We start from the raw sequence: 23,296 nt of genomic DNA, 5'->3' as shown, positions 1-23,296 counted from the left end.
TTTCTTTTTCTCAAAACTGTGTCCTCCTTTCTAAATTGGCACTGGGGTCAAGGACCAAGCTTTCAGTGACACATGTGCTTGACTTTGAAAATAAACAAATTCACTTCGTTACAACATTCTTTCAGAATGAATAAAAGAACCAATAAAAAAATAAATAAAAGAATAAAAAAATGAATAAAAGAACCAATAAAAACAGTTCAATGCTGTGAACAAATTTACATACAGTGACATATCTCTATATATCTTTACTAGATTTAAAAAGAACGAAGATGTCAATCACTCTAAACAGACTAGAATGATCACATCAAAAAGTTCTTTGAAAAGTGAAGAAACAAGAAGATGTAAAATATAATTAAGATAAAGTTTCACTGTCTCCACTTTACATATGAGATCTTACAGAGATCAAGAGGTAAGGATCTGTTCACTCTGCCTGTTCATTTGAAGAGTCATTCTGTAAGTATAATTATATTTATCACTGTGTCTTTTGTCACACTAGATTTGTTCTTCATAGAAGAAAGGAGCAGAATGTACTGCCCAATAAAGTCTGGTATGTCAATATATAGTTGAAAATTTAATACTTACATTATGTTTTAAAATTTTAAGTTGTTCCATGATATTATAAAACTAAAAGATGTTATGGTATCAGGTTGCATATTTCCATAAAGTAAGAAACTTTGGAAAATTTGGAAGAATTTTAATATTAAAATTAATTTTTATCTAAAAGTATTGTTTAATCTAGATAATCTGAAAATTGAAAGCAATGTTACCTTGGTTAATTTGGTTTCTAGAATGTAAATGCACATTTTTTTTTATTACTAAAGCAAAACACTCAAAAAGTAATGTTTACGGCAAAAAAAAAAATCTGATTCCTATTGTTGATCCTGACTACACAAACCACTATTTCTTAACCTCAGGTTTCGATATTCAATATGAGGAGAGTGGAGACAATTTTCTCAGTGAGAAATGAAACAAATAGGATACTGTATTTAATGTACTGGAAAAACTGTTTTATAGAAGGAGTGAAGGATACATAACAGTTACCTACATTCAATATCCTCTGCTTAGCTACCTAATTTATTTGACTTTTGTTCTTCGTAGTTAAAGAAAGACAAAAGTGATATTTCAATTGCCATAAACATGTATGTGTATTATTAAAATACACACCTAGTTTTTAGGTAGACTGTAGACTTTGGGTTGAATAAATGATTGAATAAATGGAGAAATAAACTTAGATAATATTAAATAACTATGGCTAATTATTGGACAGAGGAGATACTCAAAGGTGAATAAAATTATACTTTAATTTTGTGCAATATAGAGGGAAAGAATTTTTTCATGTCAGTTATTTTTCTTTTTCAGAATTCCCACTTGGTTATTTTTTTAAAAATTTCTGTCTTTTAATTAATATTCTTCGTAGTAAGGCATTATCATCGTACCTTCCCTTTTTTTTTTTCAGCACATTTTTCCTTTAATTTCTTAAACAAATATTTATAATAGCTCTTTTGAAGTCTGTCAGGTGTTATGGTTTAGATATGGTGTCTCCCAAAAGCTCACATATGAGACAATGCAAGAAGGTTTGGAGGAGAAATGATTGGGTTATAGCCTTAACCAGTGAATTGATCCCTGATGGGATTGACTGAGTGGTAACTGGAGGCAGGTGGGGTGTGACTGGAGGAAGTGGTTTGTTGGGGGCATGGCTATGGGGTACATATTTTGCATCTGGAGATTGGAGTCTCTGTCTGCTTTCTGATTGTCATGTGAGCTGCTTCCCTCTGCCACATTCTTCTGCCATGTTGTTCCTGTGTCACCTCAAGCCCTAAGGAATGGAGCTGACTGTCTATGGATTGAGGCCTCTGAAACCATAAGCCCTTAAATAAACTTTTCCTCCTCCACAATTGTGCTGATCGGGTCTTTAAGTCACAGCGGCAAAAAAACTGATTAAAACATCAGATATACCTGACAGGGGGCTCTTCTGAAAGGCAGTTTCTATTGATTTCTTTTCTTCTATGTATGGGTTGCCCCTTCCTGTTTCTTTTTTTTTTTTTAATTTTTTTTAAATTGTGGTTAACTCCATTGTATGTAATTTGCTTATATTTACCAAAACTTTATAGACCAATTTCTATCATTATAAGTAGTGAGTATGTGACACATAATTGTCTTAAAAACCATGAGCAACTTAAATAAGAGAGGACTTGGTGTCAGTTTTTTAGGAAATCATTTGTTTGTACTATAATCAAGTCTTCTGTGTGCAATTTTGTGTTTTTGCAGTATATATGTTTTTTTAGTTAAAGCTACTATAATCCTAAATATATGAAAAAAATTAAAACCCAAGTCAATAGGTTTTTTGTACAAAGATGAATCAGACTTTTTCCTCACTATGAATTATTTTATTTTCCCCATGTATGTTTTACTTCATTAATTTCTTTTTTTAATTTATTTTTTTTGTAAACAAATGGGATACATGTTGTTTCTGTTTGTACATGGAGTAACAGCATACCATTTGCATATTCATACATTTACATAGAGTAATGATGTTTGACTCATTCTGTTATTTTTTCCTTCCCCCCCACCCCTCCCACCTCTCTTTTCCCTCTATACAGTCCCTCCTTCCTCCATTCTTGCCCCCCTTCCACCCTCCATTACGTGTCATCATCCACTTATCAGTGAGATCTTTCGTCTTTTGGATTTTTGAGATTGGCTTATCTCACTTAACATGATATTCTCTAAATTAAATTTATTTATTGGTGCATATTAATTATACAGAATGCACCCTCCTGGTTTGTTTTTTTTTTTTTACATGCCTCTTAATTTTTGTTGTTGAAACCTGAACATTTTAGAAAATATATCATAGCAACTGGATGCTAACTTCCTCTCCTCCACATCTTCCCCAGGACTTGTTTGCATGTTCTCTTGTTTGGTGATTTGGCTGAAATATTTTACTGAAGTCTCTTCTATTGAAGCCTATTTCTGTGCAGTTTGCAGCCTCTGAAGTGGCTTTTTGTGCATAGTCATACTGGCAAGGCAGGAATTCTAGGAGGGCTCCCTTTATCTCTTTCCCTGTTTCCCAGTTAAACTGCCTACCTCTGTAGGTATCACCTCAGCTATTAGCCTCACTGTTTACTAGTTGACTTCTCCAATATTTTCAACAATACTAGGGGACATAAATCATGCCACAGTCTGATTAAATTTGGGATCCTTTACATGAGTCCAGTTTTTTCAGGTTTGCTTTAACTTCAGGAGGATTCTTCTTACCTGTTTCTTTCCCTAAATCTCTCTGCCATATAGTCCTTAGGCTAATGTTCTGTGCCACTTCTCAGGAACTGGGGGCAAAAGCAATGGTCACTTCTCTCAGAATGACATCTCTGCTGTGTGAGGAGGATGTTGGGTGAGATACTTTAGTTTTCTTTGCTCGTGTCTCCCAGGCAGGAAACTGTCCTAGAAGAGAGCTGGAGAAGGGTTATTAAGACCTCGATCTTCTTGGACTACCACCCTTGGGTAAAAGATTTCCTTGTAGGAGCAGAGGTTAGTTAAAGGAAGAGCACCCCAGACTATACCTCTCCATTCCTCTTGCCTGGAAAAAAATTGTCCACAACATGAGTCTGTGGGAGAAGTAGAGAAGTTGTTGTGGCTTCCCCATTCTGGGCAGGTACTTGTCCCCTGCCTGGTAGCTGAGGAAGAGGGAACCCCATCTTGGACCCATCCTCCCTGAGTAAAGCTTCCACCATGCGGAGCTGGGTGTGGCTGAAGTGCCACAGATTCCCACTGCCCTTGGTAAGATTTAGTGGATTATTTTTTATTAAATGTTTCTTCATTTGCTATATTCCTTGAAGAAAATTTCCCAAATATGAACAACAACAACAAAAAAATGTATATCATTTATACAGAATATGGTTGTTTTACTGAGAAGAGAGTCCACGGAGCTTCTTGTGGGATTACTTTACAGTTGCTTTATATTCTAATATTTACATTGTTTAAGAGGTTAGAATTCTAATAGAGTCTTAATTTTATTTTTAAGAATAGTGTACAAAATTAATGAGACCTTTAATGTATATGATGAGAAGAAAAATGGGTCATATGTTCCTTTACGAATGAAAAATTACTGTTTAATAGAAAATAAAAACACCTTTTATAATAGTAAAATGATTTTATGAGATTTAGAAGATTAAATTAGTGTGCTCACTGATATACAATCAATTAACTCATAAGCAAAATGGGCCAAATAATTTTACAAAGCTTCAAGAACTAAATGACTGAGCAGTGTTTTATGTCAACTATTTACTTGCATCTGACAAAACTACATCCAATCACAAATAAGATTCAGACTGTCCAGTTGCCCTGGGAACCAATCAGTCAACAACAGCATTTCAGAAGGGGCCACTTGTAACTAAGTAAGGGTTGAAGCATTTGAAAAGCATAGCAAAACAAAATAAATATACATTTACTCAGGTCATACCTAGAGAAAATGAAAACTAAGATTCCCCTTTAACAGTAATATGTCCAAGACATCTAAGTCAATATAACCACATAAGTCCAGAGATGCACAAGTTGCTAAAAACCAAACAGACCCTCTAAACTATTTAAAAGCAAACATATAATATATGAGATTTTTAAATAAAAGGCTCTGTGTGCAACATAATGTGGTACTCTCCATGGTCTGCTTCTAGAATTTGACTCTTTCAAGCTGTTGTCAATTTTTCAAACTCCAATTTACAGCCAGTTACTCTCTCTCTCTCTCTTTCTCTCTCTCTCTCTCTTTCTCTTTCTCTCTCTCTGTCTCACACACACACACACACACTCCGCTTGGAGGCAGAAAGTCCCTGATACATTTAGATGACTTTTGTGAACTTTCCTTTGTGTGTGTGTTGCATTTTCTCAACAGTCTTTGCAACCAAGGATTTTTACTTATTCAACATTGTTCATATTACATGTGCTCCTTCATTTTGAATATAAATTTTTTCATTTTTCTGGAAAATTCTCATTCACTATCTCTCTTTTCTTTTAACATCTCCTGCTATCCATATCTCCTGTTTCCATTTTTCATCCTTATTTCAACCTGTATTGCATTTTGAATGATCTTAGATATATATTCTAGTTCATTAGTACCATTATACCATTCCTTATGAATATAATTAGCTTTAATTCTTCTATTGAGTTTTTAATTTAAATAAGTCTTATTTTTCATCTCTAATTGTATTTATCTCCAGTTGTCACTTTTAAAACCTGTGTTTTCTTTTTAATTTATCTCACTTGTCACTATTCTTATCCTTTTCTATAAATATGTTAAGTTCTTGGGGTATGCATTCTGTTATTGCATCTCTTCGTTCTAAAATTAATCATATTTTTAAACTCTAGAGTTTTGGGGTATATACTTGCATTTACTAAAAGTAGCAATACAAATGTTCCAATTAATAAGAATTAAAAAACAAAAGAGCAGTACATTCCTATATCTAGCTGGATGTGGTGGTGCATGCCTGTAATTCCAGTGGCTTGTGGGGCTAAGGCAAGAGAACTGCAGATTTGAAGCCAGCCTCAATAACTTAGTGAGGCCCTAAGCAACTTAGCAAGACCCTATCTCAAAATAAAAAATATAAAAAAGGGCTTGGGATGTTTTTCAGTGGTTAAGGGCCCCTGGGTTCAATCTCCAATAAACACACACACACACACACTCACACACACACACACAATCCCTGTATCTACTAAGGAATTGGCTGGTAGGAGGGAAAGTCTTTTCCTGAACTCTAAATCACTAATACTGCAAATGCACTGCTTTTTAATTATGAAAGACTTGACTAGATAATATAAGGAGTAGTTATGTTCTGTGCAGATAAACGGACCCAACAAAAGATAGGATTTCGGGAGAGTCTACTAACTTCTAGAGGTTCTAAGTCTATAGTTGATAAAACTCTACTCAAGTGAGTCTTTTCTTTCTTTTTTGTACCCGGGGTGCTTAACCACAGAGCCACATCCCCAGGCCTTTTTAAAATATTTTACTTTGAGACAGGGTCTCCCTGAGTTACTTAGGGCCTCACTAAGATGCTGAGGCTGGCTTTGAACTAACATTCTCCTGCCTCAGCCTCCCAAGCCACTGGGATTACAGATATGACCCACCATGCCTGGCTACTTGCATATTTTCTTTCTTTTTTAAATAGTTTTTTAGTTGTAGATGGACACAATACCTCTATTTGATTTACTATTTTTATGTGGTGCTGAGGATCAAACCCAGTGACTCACACATGCTAGGCAAGTGCTTCTCCACTGAGCTACAACTCCAGCTCCCTAAGTGCATATTTTCTAATGTACCTAAATATATATGATGGGGAAATTTCATTGCTGCTAAGAAAGGAATCCAGCTATTAATGAGTTAAATGTTTTCAAAGTAATCTAAAAAGAGGAATGACTTCCAGGAGATTTGTAATGTATGATATAAAAGTAAGCTGGGGAATTTGTAGACCATCTCAAACATCAAAGATCAGAGGCAGAGATATATGAAAAACAAAAACTATTTTAAAAATTCCCAGTCTGGCTCAATTCATAAAATTCATCCTGAATTTGTATTTATGATGTGATCCAGGAGCTTTCATGGCAAAAAATAATTAAAATCAGCAAAATGAAGAGACATTTTTAAGACTTTATCCTCTGTCTATTCATATTCCTTATTCCATTCATATACACAGACCTATCTGAAAGCTTACTCTTATATAAGGCACATAATGTTAGTCTCTGCTAACATTAGGTGCAACACATAGAAAATGTAAGAAGTAAAATCACATCTGTTAAAATAATAAGTGATTTCTTAGTTCTGCGCTAAGTTCTATTTGTGCATTGTATCATATATAATTCAATCCATGGAACAACCCTCAGAGACACCCTCCTACGTGGTACAGATGAGAAATCTAAGGACAAAGAGGCTAACTTGAAGGCTAATAAGTGACGGACATTAGATAGACCTAGAAGGCCGAATTGAAGAGGGAAATTTATAGGTCTGAGAAAATTAACATCACAATGGCAAAGAACATTAAAGAATATACGGCGTTTATTGCGAATGACTGAAGACTGGAAGAGAGTGTTCTCAGAGTGAATAAACCTGAACAAGTCTGGGGGTTAGAAAAAACAGCATATTTGAGATTTGAGATTTTTAAAGTAGTTAAATTTGATTTCTGAAGATGTGCAAGGCTAGATGTTCTAGACGTCCAAGGGCCAAGAGGGCATCAGAAAGACATCTTGAGCCTTACTAATAATGTTACTTTAAATGCAAGGTAGAATTACACATTTAAGCTATGGAATGATTCAATCAGAGTAGAAGCAACAGAGAAGCCAGATCAATTTAAATGTCATTGCAATAATCAAAGTAGAGATGATATTGACTTAAATGAGGTGATGGTGGAAAAGCTGGATAGATTTGAGAATAAAGGAATGAAAGGCAAATTGAGTAAGACTTATAATTTCTAGCATATGAAAGCACAAGAATAAGTATCTATGGATGATAATGAAGTTTTTGACTCAAACAGCCAGGAGAAGGGCGGTGTCATTAATAGGTATTTGGAACACATAGATACATTTGTGAGGAAAATGATGGCATTACTCACATTATAAACCTGCTGGTTTAGGTGATTGATACATGTAGAAAGAGTTGTACAGTAGGGAGCCTGATGTAAAAATCTGAATTTCGCTACAGAGATTGGAATCTGAGATGTTGATTGAGGACTCGGCAAATCAGAGATAACAGAGGTAGCAAGATTGTCAAGAAGAGGCTTAGAATGAAATGAAAATTACACCCAGGACAGATACCTGGGAACAAACACTTCAACTGACAAAAGAAGAAGCAGCAGCTTCAAAGAGAGCTGATGGGGAATGAAGTAATCTGAAAAAAATCAAAACAACAACAACAAAAAATTAGCTGGAAACAAAATGGAAAACTAATTCCAAACTTGTTACAGGAGTTCTAACAGATGCAAGAACTAAAATGGGCTAACTTTGAAGAGTTATAAGGCCTTTAAAAAAATAAACTTTCTCTTTTTATTTATTATAAAAACCAGTAGGGTCTTGAATGCTGCTCCAAGCTTCAAAATAGAATCTGAACCTACTACTTAAATTGCTACTAGCAAAGGCAAGCTTAGGGAATATGATAAATCAACCAACATAGTGCTTGTTCTATGTGAAAAAACTCTCCTCTGAAAAGAGAAAATAAAAACGGGCAATGTGATCCCAGAGAGAAATAAACCATATTCATCAGCTAGAAAAGGATGTAGACATAAAGGATCCTCTTTACAGTCTTATCACTATTAATAATCCAAATGAAAAAGGAAATATGACAAAAACCAAACCATGTACTGTTTCAGAATCCAAGAAGAAAAATTCAACCAAATAGATAAGTGAAAGAATTGTTTAAAATATTTTCAATGTAGATTACTTATTAAAGGCCCATATTAACAAGTTCATCATGAAAGGACCCAGTTTTGATCATTGTTTACTTAAAGGTCAGTTAACATACCATGAATACATATTTAGTATAGAATTTTTTCACTTTCAGAAAGATGATATTAAAAAACAAATACTTGGTAACAACTACATGATCTTACCTGGAAGAAAAAACAGTGTTTCCTGGTTACTCTCTTATGCTCCATAATTTGTTTATTTTTCTACATGATTATAATGTTGACACCTTTGTGTCTTAATTTGCCAAAATAAAGGACCAATGTGCTGTCTTGGGCTTATAACATTTTAGGAATTAAGATATGACAAAATTATATAATTTATCATAAGCAATAATGTAATAAATACAGTTTAAAATATACAAATATATAATTTTCTAAAACAACATAAAGACTAAATCAAATTATAATATTCCAATATTTTTAGGGAAGGGGATAATTTTGTTATTTATCAATTAAGCAGTTAATTAATTATTAATTAACCATTTAATAATATAAAGGAATATATATCCAGGTAGAATAAAATGTGTAACAAAAAGAAAAAGAAACTTGTCTTATACTTAGAAACAATAAGGCAATGCTTTCTAGTTGATAAGCGATAAAGAATCAAATAGATCAGTGGAATAATAGAAAAATATGAGAGCTTGCCATAAATATAAAAATTTGATATATAAAAAATGGTAGTTCCAATTAGTTTTTAAAATGAATGAATAAATGCCTACAGCTAAAGTTGGGAATTCATCTCAGCAAATAAATAAACAAATATATTCCTACTGGATTAAATATTTAATGTAAAAATAAATACTTTAAAGATCAAATGCATATTCTATTACTAGGAGAGAACTTCTTAATGAAACAGAAAAATCCTGAAATATGAGAGAAAAAATCGGTATAACTACACAAAAATTAAGAACAATTATGTAGAAAAATACACAAACACAACCAAATAGATAAACAAAAGAATGGTTCAAGATATTTTCAATGTAGATTACTTATTAAAGGCCCATGTTAAAAAGTTCATCATGAAAGGACCAAAAGCCTAATAGAAATTTGGGCAAAAGAGCTTAATAAAAATTCATGGGAAATCAAATTAACTGATCAGTAGACACAATGGTTCTCAAATTACAGACAGTAATAAAAATGTAAATCAAAGTTAATATTGAGATATTCTATTACCTCCACCAAATTGCCATAAGTTAAATAAGAAACATACTATTTCCATTGAAATTCCCTATTCCTGGTAGAGAAGGGAAAATATATATACATTTCCATGAAAATCATCGTATTTAGAAAAAGTAGTTTGACTTCATTCATCAAAATTAAAAATACATACCAAGTCACCCAGGAATTTTCATTCCAGAAAGACATCCCATAGAAATAAAAGCAGCAGTAAATAAGAGATGTTTACCAGGATGTTTATTACAGTATCACTCAAAGTGGTGAAAATGAATGGCAATAGTCAATGAGCATCAAAGGGAGCGAGGAGTTAATACATTATGGTGTCTTTACCTCATGGAAGTTTACAGCCATTATAAAATGAATTGGAGAGGTGCCTGCATTCCAGGCACTACTAGAGAGTAAGAAAAATAAAATTTAGAGAAGGATATGTAATATGTCCTGTTTATAAATCAGTAAAATAATGACATCTTACTCTTATATCTGTCTGTGAATATAAATGTGTGTGCACACACATGCTTATACTGATGTTAATAGTTAAAACAGTAAAGCAAGTTGTTTATGCAGATTATATATTTTGGGATATAGGGTAGATGCCACAAGAGATAGTTAGAGGGAAAGGAGAGTTAACACAAGTTAAGAATACTGCTCTTACAATAGTTCTATTATGAAATAATATATTCTATTTATGAATGTATAATACGTGTACTATAGCACACACATATAACTTTTGCAAGTACAAGAAAAGAAAAATTATGCTGGTGACTTGCATAATAGATTTTCAAATACTGAAGAGAAAAGTTGAAGAATAATGTGCATAGTATAGTTCTCTTTTGGTAAAAATAATAGACACGCATATTTCTTAATGTGTTTGGACTATATAGTAACTAAAAGAAAGATGTGGAAAAATATATACTTGGTTGTTAACATTGGTTATTATAGGGTGATGGAAATAGATGGAAGGAGTGTGCTTTGGGCAAGTTAGCTTTTCTTTTGAAACTTGAATTCCCCAACTTGTTAAAACAAGCACATATGACTGGGATCACCTGAAAAATAATAAATAAAATTTAATGGTTGAATTTTGCATTATATTTTGTTTTCTTTTCATCTCATTCCATTCCTATTAAAGTCTTTGCTCAGTGTCTCTATGAAAAATACCAAGCTAATGACAATTTTTTTCTTAATTGACTTATAGGAAATTGCTGTATAAGGGTCATTTTCCTCCTAAAAATTCATTCTGTCTTATATTTCCTTACATATTTAACAAACTTTAGTAAGGACTTGCTGTACATCTTGAAACAAAAGTGAAAACAACATATTAAAGGCCATAGTATTAAGTGGGAAGATCATAGTAGTAAATAACCTACATCAAAAAAAATGAAAAGATCTCAAATTAAAAAAAAAGAAAAAAGCCAATAATGCACTTTCAAGATTTAGAAAACCAGGAGAAAAGCAAACCAGGAGAAAAGTATCAGGAGTAAAGCAATAATTCATTTATTTCAGAGAAGAAATAAATGAAGTCAAGACTAAAATAAATAAATAAAATAGATCAATGAAGCACTATTTTGTTTTTCAAAACTTTAACTGTCCTAACAAAAGAAAAAGAGAAAACTCAAATAACATTAAAGATGAAAACGGTGACATTACAACTGATACTACAGAAATAAGAAATAAACTTCTGTGAACAATTATATGTTAACAAATTAGAATGGATAAATTCCTGGACACATATAATGTATTAAAATTGAATCAAGTAGAAATAGAAAATCTAAACAGAAAAATAATGAGCAATAAGATTGAAGCAGTAATTAAATTTCTTATCAAAGAAAAGTCCAAGTCCTGATAACTTCATTGCTGCATTCTACCAGATGCTTGAAGAAGATCTAATACCAACACTTACTTCTCATGCATTTTTAAAACATTGAAGAGGCAGAAATATTTCTGAACTCTTCATAAAAGGTCAGCATTACCTTCATACCAAAGCCAGACAAGGACAATATAGGAAAAGAACATTACAGGTCAGTATCCTTGATGAAAATGAAGGCAAAATTCTCAACAAAACAGTAGCAAACAAATCACAGAAGCACATTGAAAAGGTCATGCATTTTGATCAAGTGGGATTTATCGCAGGGGTGCAAAGATGACTCGACATATGCAAATCTATAAATCTGATAGACCACATTGACAAAATGAAGGAAAAACCCCAAAACTCTCATGATCATCCTAATGGATGCAGAAAAAGCATTAGATAAAATTCAACACCCTTCCTTGATGAAAGTTCTCAACAAATTAGGGACAGACTACACTTCATCACAATAAGAGTCACACAGTATACTCAATGGTAACAAACTGAAAGCCTTTCCTCTATGATCAGGAATGAGATAAGTATGCCCCCTTTTGCAACTTCTCCTCCTAAAGTTCTGGGAGTTCTAGTCAAGGAAGTTAGTCAAGAGAAAGAAATAAAAGACATCCAAATAAGAAGGATGTAGAGAATTGGCATTTGATTATAACATGATCTTATATGTAAGGAATTCTAAAGACTCCACCAAAATAATTTGCTAGAAGAAATAAATGAATACAGTGCAGTTGCAAATTACAAGATGAATACAAAAAAAATAGTAGTATTCTTATATTGGAACAATGAACTATCTGAAAACAAATTCAAGAAAACAATCCATTTGCAATAGCTATGATAAAATTAAAAACTCTGAAATAAATTTAACCAAGGTGGTAATAGATCTTTACACTGAAAATTATAAGATATTGAGGAAAGAAACTGAAACAGACAACAATAATTGGAAAGATATTTCATTTTTGTGAATTAGAATAATTAACACTATAAAATATTAATATAACCCATAGTGATCTACAGAATCAATGTAGCCCCTATTAAAATTCCAATGTCATTTTACACAAATCTAGAAATAGAAAAAATCCTAAGCTCATACAGAACCATAATAAAAGCTGAATAGCCATAGCAACATCGAAAAAAAGGAACAAAGCTGGAACCAATATATGACTTTACTTCAACTATATAACAAACCTACAATAATTAAGCTAGCATGGTATTGGCTTAAAAATAGAAACTTAACCAATGAAACAATACAGCAAGCCCCGGAAGCAAACCTATGCATTTATAGTCAACTAATTTTCTGTTGAGCTGCCAACAACATTCAGTTTAAAAAGGACTCTTTCTTCAATAAAGGTTGTTGAGAAAATTGTATATACACCTGCAGAAGAATAAAATTGACTCATATCCCTCTTTCTGTTAATAAACCAAGTCAAATGGATTACAGACTTAAAAGAAAGACTTGACACCATAAAAAAAAGCAAGAAGAAAACATTGAAGGAAAAGAATAACATTGGTCTGGTCAATGATTTTATTTATTTATTTTTTGTATTTGACTCTAAAAACTCAAGTAAAAAAAGCAAAAATAGGCAAATGTAATTACATTAAACTAAAAAAACTTCTGCAAGCAAAGGAAATAATTAACATAATTGAGACAATTATAAATTAGGAAAATATTTGTAAGAAATACATCTGATAAGGGAAAATATATAAGGAATGCAAACACAAGCAGACAAATATCTAATTTTAAATATGGTAAAAGGACATGAGTAGACATTTCCCAAAAGAAGTCGTGCAGTTGACCAAACAGGTATGTGAAAACATTCAACATCACTAAGACTAAGGGAAATTAAAATGAAAACCACAGTAAGATATCACCTCATGTCTGCTAGAATGACTACCACCAATAAGATGAATGGTAACAGGTTCTGATGAGGATGTGGAGAGAGGAAAACTCTTGCACCCTGTTGGTGACCATGTAAATTAGAACAGCCATTATGGAAAACTATGTGGAAGATCCTCAAAAAACTAAAAATAGAATTCTAAAACCTTTTAGCAATTCTACTTCCTAAGCACTTGGAATCAGTATTTTGAAGAGATGCCTGCACGCCTATGTTATTTCAGCATAAGTTACAATGTCCAGGTTATTGAATCAACTTAAGTGTCCATCAGCAGATGAGTGGATAAACAATATGTGCTCTATACAGACAACAGAATACTATTTAGCCTTAAAAATGAGAAACAAGAGAAGTTCTGTCATTTGCAACAGCTATGAACCTGGAGGATATTATGCCAAGTGAAATAAACCAGATGCAAAGATTTTTCTCACTTTTACATGTAATCTGAAACAATTGTACTCATTAGAGGCAGAGTAGAATCATTTTTTTATCAGAGCCTGGGGATGCAAGGGATGAGGAGATACTGCTTAAAGAGTGCCAAGTTTCAACTAGATAGAAGGAATAAATGATGAGCATTTAAAGTGATGTATACATCAGTTATCTATTGAAAATCAGACCACACTCCACACATATATCACAATATCACTAGGCACTCCACAATTATATATAATTTGTTAAAAATTAAAAATAAATGAATAAATTGCAAAAAATAAACTCTGCTTTGATCAACAACTGACTAAGTAATCACAAAAAATAATAAACATATTTCCCTTTTGTATTATCAATGAATATGCAGAATAATAAAGTCTAGAACTGGTGAAAAATATAAAAACTTCCCACTTTCCTACAATGTTGAAAGGAGGGTAAATTAATGACAATGTTGGTAACATGTGTAAAACCTTACCACATACATTCTTAGTAGCACTATTATTTAAACTGCTCTTTTAGAGAATCAGGGAAAATTCTGTGCTAAGCTTCAAGAATAGAGGAGTTCAGAGCTATGTTATTTGTAATTACACAAAACTGGAAATACTTAAGTGTACTTTCTATAAGAAGTATTTGGTTAAGTAGATTATATTATATTTGTATAATGGAATAATACATATTAATTAAAAATTATCTCAAAAAATATTGACATACATATGTTCATGTTATATTTATGAGTGACAATACTATGCTTTAAAATATAGGTATGCTTAATATACAGTCCATATATATGTTTTAAATGTATTTATTTATAATTTTGGAGAAAGATTAATATGACAATATTTTAGTAGTAAGATGACTTATTTTTTGACATTTTTCAACAGTTTTTGTATGAATCACATATTATTTATAAAAATAGATATTATTTTTAAAATATAAGGATGAATTATATTCTCTCTCTCTAGTTCCTAATGTTTAAGTTGCAGGGAATTTTCTTTGGTGGTTTACAGAAAAAGAGGTAGTGAATTCTATTCCAGAAGGGTGATCTGAGTACAGCCTCTCTGTACTTCCTCACATTCATAAAGATAAAATAAAATCTTTAAATAACATTAACTTTAAGGATTCTATAATAATATGGAAGAACAAAAATGTCACTTCTTATGAACCAAAGGAGACACAGAACTCTGGGAATAACATTAAGCAAGATTCAATGAAAGAGATAATCAAAACACAAGACCAGCAACAAGAAATCATTAATAAGGAGAAATGTTCTACACCTGACAACAATGGACTTTTGGAGTAGGAGATGATGCAGGAACAGCACACAGGATGTCATTGCAGGCACTGGGCAAGGTGGCTTTTCTGTGTAGTTTCAACCTTGGGTTAGGCAAAAACAAAAGGGGTTCTGCCACCAGTTGGAGAGAAGGAGCATGGAATCCTGCATAAGAAAGACAAAACAGTATCAGCTATTCCCACATGATTTTATGCTCAGATTTGGAGACAGTTAATTTGTGGACAGTGAGTCACAGCTATGTGGCCAACACCAATAGAAATCTTGTACACTGATGCCAGTCAGCTTACCTCTGAAGAATTTCAAACATCACTGGTGGGAGAAATAAAAACTGTCAGCGTGATCCACTAAGAAAAGACAACTAGAACTTTCACATTTGTTCTTTCCTAGATCCTGTCCTACGTGTCCCTTTGTTGATGCATTTAACTAATTATAATCTGCATCCTCTTATTGCAGTAGGTTGTAACCATAAGTTAAATCACTTTTCTGAGTTCTGTGATAGCTTTTAGGGAATTATTGAATCTGAGAGTATTCCTAGGAATCTCTTGACTTGCTCTGTGCTCAGTGTAGTGCAAGTAATAAGTCCAGCTCAATCTCTCCCCTTTCTTGATTTTCTTCATCCCATGCATATTCCCCATGTTTTGTTGGTATATAGTTTAGCAAAATTTTTAATTTAATTTCCACAAAAGAAAAGTCTGAAATGTGAATAGTTTAAAAGACTGAAGACTTGGTCAAAAATTGGTAAATTGAGATAATGAGAAGCTACTAGTACGTCTTTTCCTACTTCTCACCCCCACCCTTTTGATGATTTGTGGATGAGAACATTAAGACAAATTGTTGTAAAAATGAATAAATCTTAGGAACCAAGTCCTAGAAAATAATACAGCTAAATGTGGTTATTGAAAAAGAAAAATATTCTATACTTACCTAAACAAAATAATTATTCCACTCCATTTAACATTTATCAGATCTCATTAAGAGTATTACATTGAGATTATATTTTGTCATAATAATAGAGAAAAAATTTTAGTGTCTTAAATGAATCAAAGCTTCAGCAAATAATGTTCCATGAAGAAGGGTTGTTAGGACTGTACCTTTTCAGACTACTGGAAGGATTATAATAAAACATGACTGTCTGATAATACAGAGAGGACCATTTTCAAGGAGATTCATCTCACTTCTTCCTAATTTATAAAGGGATTATAAACATAGACAAGAAGAATTCAAATTAATTATAAGAGATTAGATGTAGGTAACTACACATAAAATTTCCTGTGCTATGCTATCCAGGTGTTAGGGTTTGGAAGTGTGTTGTGCCCCAAAAGCTCATGTGTGAGCCAGTGCAAGAAGGCTTAGAGGAAAAATGAATGAGTTGTGAGAGTCTCCACCCAGTCAGTGAACTAATGCCCTGATAGGGATTAACTGAGTGTTAACTGAAGGCTTGTAGGGTGTGGTCAGAGGAGGTGGGTCATTGAGGGCATGTCTTTGGGGGTACATATTTCATTTCTGGTGAGTGGAGTCTCTCTCAGCTTCCTGATGTCATGTTCCCAACTGCTTTTCTCCCACACACCCTTTGCCATGATGTTGCGCCTCACCTTGAGCCTTGAGGAATGGAGTCAGCCTTACTCCATGTACAAACAGAGAACATTAAGACAAATTGTTGTAAAAATGAATAAATCTTAGGAACCAAGTCCTAGAAAATAATACAGCTAAATGTAGTTATTGAAAAAGAAAAATATTCTATACTTACCTAAACAAAATAATTATTCCATTCCATTTAACATTTATCAGATCTCATTAGACTATAGACTGAGACCTTTGAAACTGTGAGCACCCAAATAAACTTTTCCTCCTTAAAACTATTCTTGTCAGGTCTTTTGGTAACCTCAGTAAAGATGCTAACTTAAACATGAGGCTAGATTCTTGGTCTAGGTAGTTAATATTCTTTTGTGATCTAATCTAAATTAAACACTGGTTCCAGGGAATTCATTGACTGATCCTTAGTAACAAAAGAGAATACTTCAAAATATATTTGCTAACATGTATGTAGAGAACAACAATAGATTATGGAAGAAATTCTCACAAATAACACAGTTAAATTTGTACTATTTTGTAATTATTGAGATTTTTTTTCTCTTTTATCTATAGGCTTCCAATTTCTGAAAAGCAGAGAATGTGTTTTATTAGATTTTTTACATCCTTATTGCATAGTAGGGTCCTCTACATTTAAAAATTTTTAAAAATGATCATAATATTAGCCTATAACTGAATGTTTCAAAAAAAAATGTTAGTCGAAAATGTCTAAGATTGTTCAAATGTTCCAAAATTTTAAATTCATTACTATGTAACAGTGCACATGTCCTGGTAAACCATATGCATTAAGTGAAGGCTGGGAAGGTTTGAGATGACACACAATCCTCAAGGCTTCAATATGCAATATCATTGTCCAAACAACAACATCAACTGGACTATAACACCTGAACTGAAAGTATTTATAATTTTTGTATGTTAATGGCACACATGGACTATAGCGTTTATTTCTGCGTGCCATCTTTAAGTTACAAGGTAATGTAAACTTCCATGTAAGAGGGAATAGGAGACAGAGACTGCTAAACTAGGGACATATGTAAAAGAATTGAAAATTCAGGCTGTTCATTATTATATTATTTTAGGGAAAAGAAGAGAGTATTCACAGGGAAGCAGTGGTAGTGACTTTTGAGGGGTTGCTGTGTAGAAATGGAATGGGAATATTTTTTTTCTCATGTGGACCTTTAAGGCAACAATGGGATTATAAATGGAGCTGAACTATATATACACACACATATTTCTTTATATATATTTGTATATTTCTTTATATCTCTATATATTTCTTTTTTTAGAACAATAGAAATACTTCACACACCAGTCAGGTTTATCACAAGAGAGACTGAGTTTAATTCCCTACCAAAGGAACTGTTGTGTCTAAACAGAAGATGTACAACCACTTGGGATTTCAAAAAAGAGATGAGTCAAAAGACCTCTAAAGTCTCTTCAAAGCTTCTTTAAATTCCCTAAGTCGATCTGTTTTTCACAAGTCTAGTATTTAACCTTGAAACAACAGTAACAAGTAAATACATAGTCCTTGGTTCCTGTGACTATATTTCTTGGCAGCATTTCATTTGTTCTCTTTCGAAACTCTTATCATGCTAGACAAGTACCTGTGAGGCCAGTTTTTAAAAATTTATTAACAACAGGTTACTTTATCCAGTTGTAAAACATTATATGACATGAAAAAATGCCAACCAAATTTGTTATTTCTATACAAATCCAACACTTTTGCTACATATAATTTTAGTATGGAGAACAACAACTTAGCAAAGTGCTCTCCTAAGCTTTACACTCAACTAAGTTTAACTTTTAAAGTACAATTTAGAATCCAGAGTGTATGGTAACAATAATCACATGTCTGCATGAGTTAACAAAAACCAAAAGATAGCCTTAAATCTCACATACATTTAGGAAACAGTGTTAATGATCAGAAATTGACTTAGTCAAAGCAAACAGATATAAGACAGGTCTTCAAATGACAGTATGGTCCTTCTATGATAGATACAATGTATAAGAGAGCATTTATTGGTTATCTTGCTGACAAACTTACATAAACTTTCATTTTATAAAGTTTTACATAACATTTAGGTAAGGCTTAGACAGATACAGTTCTCATATGCATAAATATACCTAGTCACATATATTTAGGGTATCAACTATATTGCTATAACCTAAGTAACAGTTGTTTGTTTAACCAGTTACAAAGTAATCATTTATGACTTTAAAACAGGTACAATCCCTAATCCCTTTATGACTTAGTTTCCCCAAGTAATAAAATCTAACAAATATGAGAAAGTTATCTTGATACATAACAGCAGACCAATGTTTCAGACTTTGTTTAATATCAGTATATTAAAGTTCAAATAATTTTGACCATGCTTCTTATAGCCAATTTCATCACAAACACAAACTTTTTGAGAGTTACCTTCCACAAAGCTTCAGCGACTTAATTAGACATCCACAACTTGTTTACATTCTTAGTTTTATCCTCTTTCATCTTGGACTTTATCCCAGGGGTATTACTTTACCAGAAAAAATACTTTCTCATCTGGAAACGTTTCTTTTACCTTCTAATTTTCCGTTCTAAAATATATTTCCATACCTATAACTTTATTTTATCTTTTCTGGTTTTGGACCTTTTCTTAAATTCATACTCCAAAATAATTCTTATGGATGTAATCTCTGCATTTAATTTACACAACCAATCTTTCCCTAGAAATTACCCATAGGATCAACACAGTATTGGTCATGTCTTTAAAAAGGGCCAGTAACAGATACAAACAAAACAAGAACACAGACAGACAACCAGAGGAAATTCCTAAACCCAAGGCCAACAAACAGATGAGAACCTTGAACAGACCAGAAGGGAGTAAATATCTCTAGGTTCTCAAGTCCTGTTTAACTGTGACTCCTACACCGGTGGTGCCACAGATGTCCCCATAAAGAGGGACCAGATGTGTAGAATCAAGGGTCTTGGCATGTACACCAGGTGACTTACCAGATGGCCAAGGGAGTTGCAACTTTACTGAGTTCAGTTTCCTTTTTCTCAAAGAGAATCACAATGGTGCAACCTATATCATTCAGGGAGAGAAGGCGGGAGTTCCCCGAAGCAAAAGGAGCTTCAGCAGCTGCTGAGACAGTCCCCATGTCCCTCTATTTACTCACAGGAATAGCTCCTTGGTTCGACCTGAGAAGCTCACCCGTCTCCTAACTCTCCAGAAATTGGCTCTCAACAAGTTTGCCGGCTATCTTGCATCCTCAGCATGAAAGTGGTGATCCCTGGAGAGCCAGGCCTGCCAAGAAACCTGGAGTGGGGGCTGCTCTTGGGTCCCACTGGGGCACCAAATTGGTTACTGAAAGCCTAGTCCTTGTCCCTGATGCCAATCTAATAATGACATGATTTTGAGAAAAAGAAAAAAAAAAAAAAAAGGTTTATTGCTTTCCTAGTAAAGGATAAAGACAGGGGACTCCTGTCCCAAAGGCTATGATTCTATATGAGACCATTTTTAACCAAAATGATTATAGGCCTTGGAAGGAAATTGCTACCAAGTGATGCAGTGCTTATGACTTAGTGGATCATAATATAATAAAGAAGGAAAAAAAGAAAACTTTCTTATCTATTCTCTTTTTCTTTGTTATAACAACTGTCCATGTAGTAATACCAGGCAAAGCCCATACCAAAAGGTAGAAATTGTAAAGGAGAAACTATTGAAAGTAGAATTCATTGAGCAAACAGTGAATGCAGAGTTTCTATGCACCAGGACTGTAACAGAAATGTGTATCACATGACAGGATCCTGTTTTCAAAGAACTTGTTTGGGTGGGTTTTAGGGATTTGATGAGCAGGTACATAATAAAACACATGTAAAAAGAGTGACCAACCTAGATGTCCTTCAACAGATGAATGGGTAAAGAAAATGTGGTATATATACACAATAGAATATTATTCAATCATAAAGAAGAATAAAATTATGGCATTTGCAGATAAATGGATTTGGAGAATATCATGCTAAGTGAAATAAGACAATCCCAAAAAACCAAAGGCCAAATGTTTTCCCTGATAAATGGATGATGATATATAAGGGAGTGGTGGGGTTGGAGGTGAGAGAAGAATGGAGGAACTTTAGGTTATATAGAGGGAAATGAGAGGGAGGAGAGGATGGGGGTATGAAAAATGATGGAATGAAACAGACATCATTACCCTATGTACATGTCTGATTACACAAATGGTATGAATGTACACCATGCACAACCATAGAAATGAAAAGATGTACCCCATTTTTGTACAATGAATCAAAATGAAGTCTGTAAAAATAAAAATATAATTAAAAAATAAATTAATAAAAAAGAGTGAATGACACTAAAATAGAGAGATATACAGGAGTCATAAAGGAAATGGCCAGAGTGGATAATATACTTTGAAGAAAGTACCAGAAACTTTGTCTGGAATAGAGACGTTTGCAGACAATGAGGTTGATAAGTGATATGAAATCAGAGTTATTCATATAAACAATAGAATATTAAATATCTTTCCTCCTAACTCATAAATGACTGCTGGTTTTTTAAATCAATTACAGTTTTGTCTCTTCCTATAAATAAGATTTTCTTTTACTTTCTTATTGGTACATTATAATTATACATAATAGTGGGATTCATTGTTATATATTTGCATATACAGATAGTATTATAAGTAAGATTTCTTGAGCTACCTAACTATAGAATTACCCCAGCTTCCTGACAGTATCCACTCCAGAACAAAGATTCTTTGATCCACACCCAAATTATTCGATATTCAATATTAGAATCCTATTATAGGTCCTGTTTGACCATTTGCTGCTGTATTAATAGTTTCCCACAGCATATATTTCTCCTTCACTGCAATGAGTAATAAACCTAACTTGTTCAACTATTAGGTGTATTTCTAGGGATTGTTGACTAAAGGACATTGGCACCATAGAACAAAAAGATTTACTAAAATTCATGATGTCAGTGGATAATAGATAACTAGTAAGATATAATACCGCCTGCACATCCTGGTGGTTTTAGCCCGATGAGCTCCATCGGCACTGGGTATGACCTGTCAGCTTCTACATTCTCTCCTGATGGAAGAGTTTTTCAAGTTGAATATGCTATGAAGGCTGTAGAAAATAGTAGTACAGCTATTGGGATCAGATGTAAAGATGGTGTTGTCTTTGGGGTAGAAAAATCAGTGCTGTCTAAACTTTATGAAGAAGGTTCCAATAAAGGACAGGAATGGCTGGAATGGCTGTAGCAGGTTTGTTGGCAGATGCTCGTTCTTTAGCAGACATAGCAAGAGAAGAAGCTTCCAACTTTAGATCCAACTTCGGCTACAACATTCCTCTAAATCATCTTGCAGACAGAGTGGCTGTGTACATACATGCTTATGCTCTACAGAGCTGTTAGACCTTTTGGCTGCAGTTTCATGTTAGGATCTTTCAGTGTGAATGATGGTGCACAAGTCTACATGATTGACCCATCAGGTGTTTCATACGGTTATTGAGGCTGTGCCATTGGCAAAGCCAGGCAAGTTACAAAGACAGAAATAGAAAAACTTCAGATGAAAGAAATGACCTGCCGTGATGTTGTTAAAGAAGTTGCAAAAATAATTTACATAGTACATGACAAAGTTAAAGTTAAAGCTTTTGACATAGAGCTCAGCTGGGTTAGTGAATTAACTAAAGGAAGACATGAAATTGTTCCAAAAGATATAAGGGAAGAAGCAGAGAAATATGCTAAGGAATCTTTGAAGGAAGAAGATGAATCAAATGATGATAACATGTAACATTTACTTCAGCAACTATTCTGTTATAAATTTCTGTATCAGTCCTGTGTAACTTCAGCCCCATGGATTACACACAGTCGTTGACCAATTTTCATTAAGTTTTTGTCTTGTAGCCAAAAAGAAAAAGATATAATAACTAAATTTGAAATAATTATTATAATATTGCTATAAATTCTCATTTTTCCTTGAAACATAGTAATATATAAATAGATTTTAGTGGAAAAATGATATAAATCTTATAAAATGGACAATAAATCAGTCCCAAACTTTATGTCATGAATCAAATAATTTTTAGATTTTCACCTCCTGTAGTATTGAGCTTTTCATTGCTGTAACAAAATACTTGAGGCAGCCTACTGTTTTAAAGAAAATATGTTTATTTAGCTCAGGTTTTAGAAGTTTAACGTCTCGATGACTAGGCCTAAGTTCTGGTAAAGACTTTCCCTACCCTCACTATGTTACATCATGGCAGAAGTCCTGAATATGTGTAAAGGAAAGGAATGACATCTCAAAAGCCAGAGCGAATTGTGTGTGGCCAGGCTTAGGCCTTTATAACAGTCCTCTCAAGAGAAATAATCAGGGTCCGATGAATAAACCTTAATCCCTCTGAGAGCATGTCCCTGCTGACCTAAACACTTCCACTAGATCACATCTCTTAAAGAGATTATTAGCTTCTATAGTGCTATACCAGGGACCAAGCTACAAACACATGAACCTTTGTAGGAACAAAGAATATCCAGACCATAGTATTCTACTCTTGGCCCCCCAAAGATGATGTTCATCTAATGATGAAAAATGCATTCATTGGATTTCCTATAATCCCAAAGTCTTCATT

The 23,296-nt window shown here is 33.3% G+C and overlaps 1 pseudogene; it reads left to right on the top strand.

Moving 5' to 3' along the window:
- Nucleotides 1-21,702: 21,702 nt before the first annotated feature.
- LOC124989535 (proteasome subunit alpha type-3-like) lies at nucleotides 21,703-22,496 on the top strand (annotated as a pseudogene).
- The last annotated feature ends 800 nt before the right edge of the window (nucleotides 22,497-23,296 follow it).

This window comes from Sciurus carolinensis, chromosome 7, assembly GCF_902686445.1.
Source record: "Sciurus carolinensis chromosome 7, mSciCar1.2, whole genome shotgun sequence".
Taxonomy (NCBI): domain Eukaryota; kingdom Metazoa; phylum Chordata; class Mammalia; order Rodentia; family Sciuridae; genus Sciurus; species Sciurus carolinensis.
This window is presented reverse-complemented; position numbering and strand designations above follow the sequence as displayed.